Consider the following 11,162-nt stretch of genomic DNA (forward strand, 5'->3'; position numbering starts at 1 on the left):
TTTTAAAAAAAAAGTTATCAAGCTCTTAAAAAATCACCCGTTATATTCGCATAAGGTGTACACTTTCATTTGTCGGCCAGTGTACAAGCACACATCAATTGGATTATACAGGTTTCTGCAGGCTGGGTGAAAAATATATTTTTTAATAAGTGCAATTTTATTATATTCCAAATACGTATCTAAAGACTCTTAATCGGTTTGACCTAATTTTACAAACATGTATTTGTATGTAACTATCTATATATGTTTATAAGCAACATTTTTATCTGTTCTTGTATATGTAATCATGTTCTTGTATGTATTTGTGTTATTTAATATTGAGTTTAGGTTATGGTAAAATTATTTTCGCTTTAATTAACCGCAGAGAAAAACTGGTAAATTAAATTGAACCTTTATGTGCTGACAATACTAAATTATAATCGAAATTAGAATAAACCACATTACAGAAATAGAATGCATGAATAAATGCTTTTTTTATTCGATGCTTTAAAAATGGTTATAAAATAAGATATCTTTTCTAGGTTACATTCTTATAGGTTAATTTATAAATTAAGAATGTTTAGTGGAACTGTTAGTTTTGTATGCTTTATATATACAATACAGCGAAATATCACGAAAGTAAATATTAATTCTATACTGAATATGTGTGAAATTGAATGGTCTACAGAATTGCATATTCGCATTTATGTAAAAATCTTATGTAAATATCTGATTTAAATTTTGGTGAAAATTCGCTGAATTTTCCTTAATTTTCTCCATGGCTTGAAATTTTGATTTACAAGGTTTTTGTTTTAAAATGGGCTATATTTTTATAAAAAAATTAACGAAAAAATTTACTATTCCCTGCAAAAATCGCGACTCCTCCCTGAAGAGTACTCCCTAACTTTGGCCTGGCACCAAGATTAATATATAGGATATGTTAATAAATGGAAAAAATAGAGAGTTGCCACCTGTTTGAAAATGCAGTTTAAGTAAATTGATAAGATAAAGTAAATATTGCAATATGGCTGCCAACAGAAAGAGGTTTAAAAAGACTTACAGCCAAAATTCATTTGCTGAAGGTTGCCACCTAATTAAAAATTTAATTTGATTTAATTGAGAAGATAAATTAAATATTGCATTTCAAACTAAAGTGGTTTTCAGAAAGTTTACTGCCCCACTAAGTTTGTAGCGGGTTGCCACCTATTTGAAAAATTGTATTCAGTTAAAGTGATAAGATTGAGTAAATACTGAATTAATACACTTTTGAAGAAAGTTCTGTAAGTATTTACATTTATTACATATTTATTTTGACATTGAGGTTTGATATGCTTTTATTCACACACACATTTTCGAAAACAATTGCCACCTATACAAATAGAGATAAAAATGTACATATATACGAACATATACGCAAGTGTATAAATATATAAGTATTTGTTACATAGCACATCACAAATACAAACTAGATGCGTATATATTAAAAGTTATGAATGGAATTAGGACAATAAACAGAAACTAGCCTAGGGAATTCGTGTCATCAAAATAATTAGGAAATTTCGGTTACATAATTCTGTGAATTATACATTTTTAATTTGAAAGTAATAATTAAGAACTCCCATTACACTTAAGTGTTGTCTTCTAGAAAAAAAATTTATTTAACTTAGAACTTTTTTTTTTCTAAATAGAACATTCCACCATTGGTGCGGGACAAATCGTATGGATTTTTTCTATTTAGGGTTTCACCTGTTTAAAAAGTTAAATTCAATTTTGGCGTTTTAACGCCATGCGGGTTTACTAGTTAACTGATATTTCGTGAAATTCAAATACTCCGGGTATAGGCTTTGTTGATGTCCAGAGATGAAAATGATTGATAACGATTATTTTTTGTTGTTGTTGTAAAAAATATAAAGCAAGTAAAATTAATTTAATTGATAATCTATACTTTATATTGATGATAATACGCTGTGGCAAAAAATATAAATCACAAAGTAAAACCAAAAGTACGAAATTCGATGAAAAATTACTCAAAAAAATCAACAAAAATTTTTAATTAATAATTTTTCCATACAGATAATTTGGTATTTATATACAAAATTTGGTAGCAACTAAATGAAAAATCTTTACCTTCAAGCAAAAACGCACAGGCATTTATAATTCCTGGCATGCATAAAAATATGTGGTAGTTTTTCAATATATTTAAATTTCAATTTGGTTGTCTTAGTATCGGCAAACGTCGCTGCAGTGTACAACATCAAAGGTAATTGTAGCAAATAACCGAGCTTTTCGGTGAAAAATAATTTAAAATATCCAAATGACATTTGTTTTCGAAGCAATTTTTTCTAGTTTTTTTTTGTTTATATAAAATACTAATTTGCTCGCGGAGCATAGGAGTTGCTCAGCAAAAAAAAAAGTGCCGCAAAACAGCCGCAAAAATTAGGCCAAATGTCGGCGCAGTGCTGGTAAAAAAGTGCCAAAACAGACAAAAATACGAATATATAAAAAAAATAAAATAAGAGAATTAAACACTGGCGCCAGTGGGTGTTACCGGCCAACAATGGCGAGCAAATAATGTTTCCGCAAAGAGTGCCATGCTAGTAGCTCTGTAATGAACGAGGTGAAGCGCCTAAAAGTAGGCAAGCAGAAAAACGCGGAAATTGTAGTGAAAAATTCCATTCTACATGCCGTTGTGCGACTGCGAGCCAGAAGTGAAAAAAAAATGCATTGCAGAAAAATAGCGTTTTTTGTTTGCATACTTTTTGCTTAAACAACAAACATATGCAATTTGTTCTTTCCAGCAGCAAGTTTGTACTTTAAGGCTAGCTATAAAATAAATTTTCAGCATTTAAGTACGCTTTGCACGTTCTCACCCATACATACATACATACCTACTCATATAATATTGTTTTGCAACGCAATTTGCCGCGTTAGGCGTCTTGTTGTCATCGGCAGTTGTTGCTGGTTGTACATACATATGTACATATGTATGTGGGGGGAAAAAAATATTAATAGCGCTTAATAACTACAACCAGCGTTTTTTAATTGGCAATTCTTTATAGAATATTCATATTTATTGATGTAATTGAATTTTTTGCTAAAATCAACAAATGCAGTGCAAAATAAGAAAATTAAAAAATGTATGAGTTTAATAAATTACAAGCATACAAACAAACTAATTTTTTACATGGAAAACTTTGAAGTTACTTGTTGAATATAATTGCATTGCAATTGCAGGCAATAAAAGAAAAAAGAAAAATATTCACTAATTAATAAACAAAGTTATAAAAAAAGTTTAACGGCATTGAAAAATCAAAAGTGCACAAAGGAAAAGTCAAATCTACTGCCGACTTTATAAAAGAGAAAGAGCTGATATATTTTAGGGTAGGTTAATCTAGCCAGCGTTAAGCCATACATAGAACGGTGGGAGGTCCCTAGTTGGAGCCCGATTTTAAGCGTTAAAGTAGATATCACATCAGTTTAACTAAAATTCGTTCAACCTGAATTTAAACCATCACTGAAAAACTGGCCCTAACAATAAGAATGGAGGAAGGAATTTAAAAATATCCTTTTTGGAAATTTTACAAGTATTTTATTTCTACACGTTGCTTGAATATCAAGAATATTAAAAATATTTTATTTTACATACATATGTATATTTCCAAGAAACTTTATTCAATGACAAATTCTATATAAAATCAATTTAAATATTCATAAAATATTTACGTTAATAATACAAAGTGCATAGTAACAGCTAAGCATAAAGAAACAGTGTTGCACTAAAAAACAAATAAAATATGAAGTGGCGGCCTCATATTCGCACTGAAAAACTAGTCAGTAGTTAAAACTTAGTTCAAATTTAAACCCAGTTTAACTAAAATTCGTTCAACCTGAATTTAAACCATCACTGAAAAACTGGCCCTTACAATGAGAATGGTGCAAGGCATTTAAAAATATCCTTTTTGGAAATTTTAAAAGTATTTTATTTCTACACGTTGCTTTAATGATAAATATGTATGTATGTAATTGAGCAATTAGCTTTGATTAAAAAAGTATCACCTGGAAATCAAGAATATTAAAAATATTTTATTTTACATACATATGTATATTTCCAAGAAACTTTATTCAATGACAAATTCTATATAAAATCAATTTAAATATTCATCAAATATTTACGTTAATAATACAAAGTGCATAGTAACAGCTAAGGGTGTACACCCACACATAAATTCATGCAAAAATTTATTAGACACATGTATGTATGTATGTAAATAAAGTACCACACATGAAATCAAAAGTAATTTTATAAAGTAAAACAACGTAACCATAGAGCTGGTTGTATGAAAACTGCTACTACGGCAACCCCCACAAACATATGTACATATGTACATACTCGTCACATTAAAATGGACTTCGGAAGCAAATGCGTACACAGGGAAACTTTCGTTTTCAAATTTGTATAGAACGTTTTACTTTTAATAACGTTTTGACCCAGGTTTTGCATCTACAATACTTATTTAAGTTTTGAGAAAGCAAATTCTCATTTCAAATTATAACATCTATGTTTTTGTTTTTGATACGCGCATTTCAAATCGTTTTTAAAACGAGCATTTGATAATTGAAAATGAGCATGTTCAAATTATGTACATTATAAAATGTTTATAGCTTGTTTTAAAACTATGTGTTTTCAAATATGATATTAGCATTTTGCTTTTATTTAATCAAAAACAATTATTTGATATTTGAAAATAAACATTGACAAAGATTTATTGATTTATACTTACATATAAATAAGTTACAAACTTTTATAAGTAATAGATACATGTTTTACTACATATATGTATGTATATATGTAGCGACACAGGTAGTTGTGAATAAAACGCTTGCGTCACTTACTTAACAGAATATCTATTGAATTATTTATTTAAGTGAAAAACAAAAGTTTAAGCTAAATACAATTTACGTAGAGGGGCGAGCATCCGTACAGGTCGACGAGCCAAGTAGAAAGGAATGAGATTAGAGCACGCTAGTTAGACGTGTGTATTTTCCAGGCTCGATACTGGAATTTGACATATTGAGCTAAGCTCTCAGCTGTTTACGAGTATGCAGCTCTCAGTGTGTTGAAGAGTTGCCACACGCCTCCCCTTGTTATTTAAATGTTTTACATTACAAAAAAAATTTAGATAAATACAATGTATTTGAAATTATAACTAGAAAAAGTTAGACGTTATCCGCAAAATGAACATGTCTTGTAGCTTGGCTAGGTCTTGCTACTGTTTGTTGATCTTCAGCCGATGCTTCGTCGTCTAGCTCGTAGACAGGCTTAAGTCGATCGACGGATACTGGGATTCGCTGCCCTTGAACGTCGACATAAAAATGTTTATCATTGCGCGATATTACACGGTACGGCCCTTGATATGGTGCTGCAAACGATGGTCCGATTTGGCCTTGTCGGATTAAAACATGGGTGCAAGTATCAAGTTCCCTGAAACGAAAAATAGAACGTTTTCCATGCCGCGACATTTCTACAGGTGCTAGCTTGTGAAAGTGATTTCTCAGACTTTTTAGCAGTCCCTGAAGGGCTGGGCTTTGTTTGCTGGATTAACAAACTCGCCAGGAAGTCGAATATGCTCACCGTAAACCAGCTCAGCGGGAGTTGTTGAAATATCGTTCTTCCATGAGGCGCGTAATCCCATTAGTACGATTGGTAGTGCGTCAAGCCACGTTTCGTCATGACATAGCAATGCCGACTTCAACTGCCGATGCAAACGTTCAACGAGTCCATTGGCTTGAGGATGGTAGGGCGTAGTTTTTAAATGGTTGATTCCAAAAAGTTGTGCGAGTTGACGAAACAGGGTAGATTCAAATTGACCACCGCGGTCTGAGGTTATTCTCAGAGGAACACCATACCTTGCGATCCAGTGATAAAATATTGCACGTGCGATTGATTCCGTATTCCCATTTTCTAGAGGGACTGCTTCAGGAAAGCGCGTAAAACGATCCATTATCGTCAAACATTGACGAAAACCTTTAGACGATGGAAGTGCGACCAAGTCTATGTGGATATGTTCAAAACGTTGTGTCGGCAATTGAAATTGGCCGGGAGTTGTGACGAAATGGCGCTGAATTTTGTTTCGCTGGCACTCAATGCATGCTCTTGCCCAAGCGCGACAGTCCTTGTTTACAGCAGGCCAGACGTAACGACTTGTTATTAGCTTCTGCGAGCAGCGTACACCGGGATGGGAAAGCGAATGTAGGGCATCGAACACTGCTTTTCTTAGTGACGAAGAAACGAATGGTCGGACTGTACCTGAAGAGATATCACAGTACAGACTGACGTTGTGCTCTGGGAATTTAAGTTTTTGTAATTGAAGCGTCGCGTTGGGATTAGTAACGAGCTGTTGAAGCTCTGCATCGGTTTCTTGCGCAGCGGCTATTTGTTGCGGCGAGACGGAAATCGAGACTGCTTCGACACGCGAGAGAGTATCTGCCACAATGTTGTCTTGTCCACTTACATGTTTTATTTCAGTGGTGAATTGGCCAATCATGTCTATTCGGCGGAATTGCCATGGAGAAGCGCGTTCTGCTTTCTGTTTGAACACATGTTGCAACGGCTTGTGATCCGTATAGATCACAATATGCCGCCCCTCAAACATGTGTCTGAAATATTTTACAGCTTCGAATATTGCATGGAGTTCGCGGTCGTACGTTGACAACTTGCGAATGGACTCAGGCAACGTCCGACTAAAGAACGCGAGTGGCTGCCAGGCGGCTCTTACACGCTGCTGTAACACAGCGCCAACCGCGTTGTTAGATGCGTCAGTGAAGACAGCCAAGTCGGCGTTCATGTTAGGGTGAGCTAGCTCGGCGCATGTTGCTAAGGCCTCCTTGGAACGTTCAAAAGCACTTTGAAGTATTGTCGTCCATGCCACTGGGTGTGAACCTTTGATTTTCGGACCCGAAAGAACTTCGTTTAAAGGGGCGAGTAGCTCTGCCGCATTTTTTATAAACTTGCGATAGAAATTTATCATACCCATGTAGGCGCGTAGTTTCTTCACTGTCGCGGGCGGTGATAAGCTTCGAATCGCGCTGACTTTTTCTGGAAGTGGTTTAATTCCACTGAATGTAATGTGGTGACCGAGGAATTTAGCCTCTCTTTGACCAAAGCTAGATTTTGCAGCATTTATAACAAGGCCATAATCTTGTAAGCGCTGGAAAATAGTTTTAAGATGCTCGAGGTGTTGTTGCTCGTTGTCTGAGGCGACTAAAAGGTCGTCAATGTAAGGGAATACAAACGGGAGATCACGTGTAACTTCGTCCATAAATCGCTGGAAAGTTTGCGCGGCATTTCTGAGTCCGAACGTCATAAACGGGAATTCGCGGTTTTTTTTAATATCGCTTTCCGCTACCGGAATTTGATTAAATGCTCTAACGAGATCTGTGGTAGAAAATATAGATTTTCCATGTAGATTTGATCCAAAATCCTCCAAATAACGAACGGGATATCGGTCGGGTACTGTACGATCATTAAGGCGTCGATAATCTCCGCACGGCCTAGATTCACCTGACTTTTTTGACACCAAGTGCAGTGGTGACGACCACGGGCTATCTGACGGGCGAGCGATTCCCATTTTCAACATTTTTTCGAATTCATCTTTTGCGATTTTTAACTTGTGCGGAGCGAGACGCCGCGCTTTACTTGAAACTGGGGGACCATCTGTCGTTTTAATATGATGTACCGTCGCGTGTTTTGTTTGTTTAAATGCACCGTCCGGTCGAGTGATAGACGGAAATTCTTGCAGCAAAGAGATATATGGCGCCTGACCGAGAATAGATCTCATTGCTAAAATTTGGGGTGTACTACGGACGCGCCCACGCATGCTTATTCCTGTATTTTCGTCACTAATGAGGTGGTGTTTCAGGTCGACTAGCAAACCATAGTGGCTTAAAAAATCGGCCCCAATTATAGGCTTCGTAACATCGGCTATGACAAAGCGCCATGTAAAATCGCGTCGTAACCCGAAGTCAAGAGTGAGGGTGTGGTACCCATAGGTTTCAATTGGCAAATCTGTTGCGGAATACAACTGGTAACCTACCAGTGTGTTGAAGAGTTGCCACATATATACCGATGATCTTGCCTTTATTCCAAGATGAGACTGCTGATTTTGCTGCACGCGATATTATTCTTCAGCTCCTTTTCTGGAGAAGCAAATGCTATTCAAGTTAGAAGTAACTTCTTTATCTGTACACAATTTTTTAGACAAATAGTGCAAGCATATACATGTTTTTTATGATAACTAGCTTTTTAAATTCTAATGCTAAACGTTTTAATTTTAAATCTTTTCCATACTAACGGACTGAAAATAAATTTACGCATTTATTTTAAAGTGTCTCGTTTTACTTTTCTTGTTGAAAATTGTGCTGCACTACATTTTGTAGGGACAATATTCTAAAATGTTTCATTTTAGTTAAAAAAAAAACGCATTTTTGGTATTATTTTTTCTCCTTCCGTTTGTTCTCCTCAGTCCAAAACAAAATATATTATAACGTTGGTTTTCGTTTTGTGAATGTTTCGTTTTAAATTCATAAAAGCAAATACTGTATTTTTTATATTGTATGAAGTAAAATTATTAAAAAAAAAAAAGTTTTACAATTTATTTTAAGAACTTGCGTTTTACCCGCATCAATTTCTCAGTGTAGGCGGGGGTATTTGTAAACTCTTACACAGGTATGTTGCTCCGCTCTGGATCGTTCTTCTTGTTTGTGTCGTTCATTTTTCGCATATTTTCCGCTAGTGCAACAAATATTAACACAAACCAAAGTACGCACACATGTAAGCAACCACAACTGAACCAACACCCATGCGCATGCGAAACTTAAAATATTAGTTTCATCTGGGTTGTTTCGCACATTCTGATAGCAGCATATGTACGTTTGTGCGTAGCGCTGCAAACAAACATGTATGAACATTAGGGTGGTCCAAAAATCCATGTGCAATTTTATGGTCTCACACCCCAGGAATGTTTTATACCGGATTAAAATATACCCCTATTTTTTATTTATTTTTTTTTTTCCGAAATCAAAAAGTATTTAGAGACCGCTCAAAGCATTCAAAATTTTCCATGTATTTTATATTGGAAAAAACCACTTGTCGTAGAAATGGTATAGAGTTCTTGAAAATCAATAATTTTTGATCAGAAAACTATACATCTCTTCAGAAGATTCCCAGCAATAATACACAGTTATTTATTTAACCACTTTTTCATAGTAACTATATTTTATAAGTCCGCCGAACCCCCCATAAATGGAGGGATGGAGGGATAAGTAAAAAATCTTTAGTATGAAAAATGGTTAAATACGCAATTGGGTATTGTTATTGGAAGTTCCTTGATGAGAACCAGAGTTTTCCCATCGAAAAATATTAATTTTCAATAATTTTATACCAATACAACGAAACGTTTTTTTCCCATATAAAATATATACATGGAAAACTTTGAGCGCCTTAAGCGAGCTCTAAAGACTTTTTGATTTGAAAATAAAAAAATAGGAGCATATTTTATTTTATAGGGGGTGAGGGCATTAAAATTCTGACTTTCCTTATTTTGGACCACCCTAATAAACATACTACACACCTCCATATTTAGTATGGATGTACCAAAAGTATGTAGAAAGCAATTGGTTCACTCTCTCTTTGTTGTTTAGCGCTGGATTTTCGAGTTCGTGTTTGCGCTTTTTGTGCACCGCACAGCAGGCGTCATATACGTATGTATGTACGTAGCAATATTATTAGCAAGCGCTGTGCCACAACATTGCCAAAAATGCTTAACTATTCATTAGTCCAGCAGCGCAGCACACACACACGACCAAGTGGATTGTTGCTGTGTGGACCCTAATATCAGGTATATTGTGTGCAACGTGAGTGTGTGTTAAAATACACCAACTTTGCTTTTGTTTAATTTACATTTAAGCCAACAGTAAATGTTGCATTAGAGAGTGTCACGTCCACGCTTATTTTGTGCGGGTGTTAACATGCAGCTTTATGCGAACGTCGGTTGTACTATACAAATGTGTATAGAGCAGGGCGTGTGTGTGTGTGTGTGTGTTTTGATACCGCTACCTGTAATGGGCTTAAGTGATTTTATTAATTTGGTTGCTTAGCAGCGACCAGCGGCAGGACAGTTAATGCAAAGTGTTGGCACAACCATGCAGCTCGAAAGTTCGAATACACCCAACGACGCATGCATACATGCATATACGCAATACACCTATGCTCAGTACTCTAGCTCGTTAATTTTCTAAATTCTTAGTTTCGCGCTAAAAAATGCTTTTACATTACTGTGATGTTGCGATACGAAATGGCGCCATTGGATGAAGGAATACAATTTCCAAATGACTTTGAAATACAGTCCATTTTTGCTACCACATTGGGCAATATTCACTGGTCGAGAAGACCATTACGGCATCCGTGATCGAATGAAAATCCACTCGTAATGTCATTTCGCGATTACGGCATACGATAATGACTGATCACTGATGAATAATCTAAGTATCAGACGAGGAGTATTAACCCCTCATATTATATATCACATAGATATCTACGGCGATTTTTAAAAATCTGATGGATACCTTCCCGTAGGTATAATTTCGCACCTCGGTTTAACATATGGCATTTCTTTCACGCTAGTGCACCGGATTGTCTGTTATTGCATTTGTTTTGGTCCACTGGTGTGTATTAGTTTCCATCAGATTTGTCCAGCAGGGGAGTTCACTATTGAAATTTAAATTGTTTTGGGTAAAAAATAACTGCAATTTTTTCATTCGATCAGAGATGGCGCGATTTGGGGTCGTATTCAATTGTCCCAGACTGTTTAAGTACTTCTGGAGCGACTTTTGAAGTAAAGGACTTTGGAATCTCTTAGGGAGAACATTCATATATAGATCTTAAATCTATAGCCAGAAAGTTTGTAAAAAACCATGGAAACTCTTATAAGATGGTCCCAAATGATTTTAAATAGTAACGGTGCATATTGGTGCAAATGCGAAATTGACTATTAAAAAAAAAGGTTTCAGGTGTCAGCAAAAAAATAAAATAAATTAAAATTCAACGAAATTTCTTAACCACCCGAAACTTGAATTTTATTATAACGGGTGATTTTTTAAGAGCTTGATAACTTTTTTTTTAAAAA

This window comes from Rhagoletis pomonella, unplaced genomic scaffold (assembly GCF_013731165.1).
Source record: "Rhagoletis pomonella isolate Grant_MI unplaced genomic scaffold, Rhpom_1.0 Rhpom_scaffold_00004, whole genome shotgun sequence".
NCBI classification, from domain to species: Eukaryota; Metazoa; Arthropoda; class Insecta; order Diptera; family Tephritidae; genus Rhagoletis; species Rhagoletis pomonella.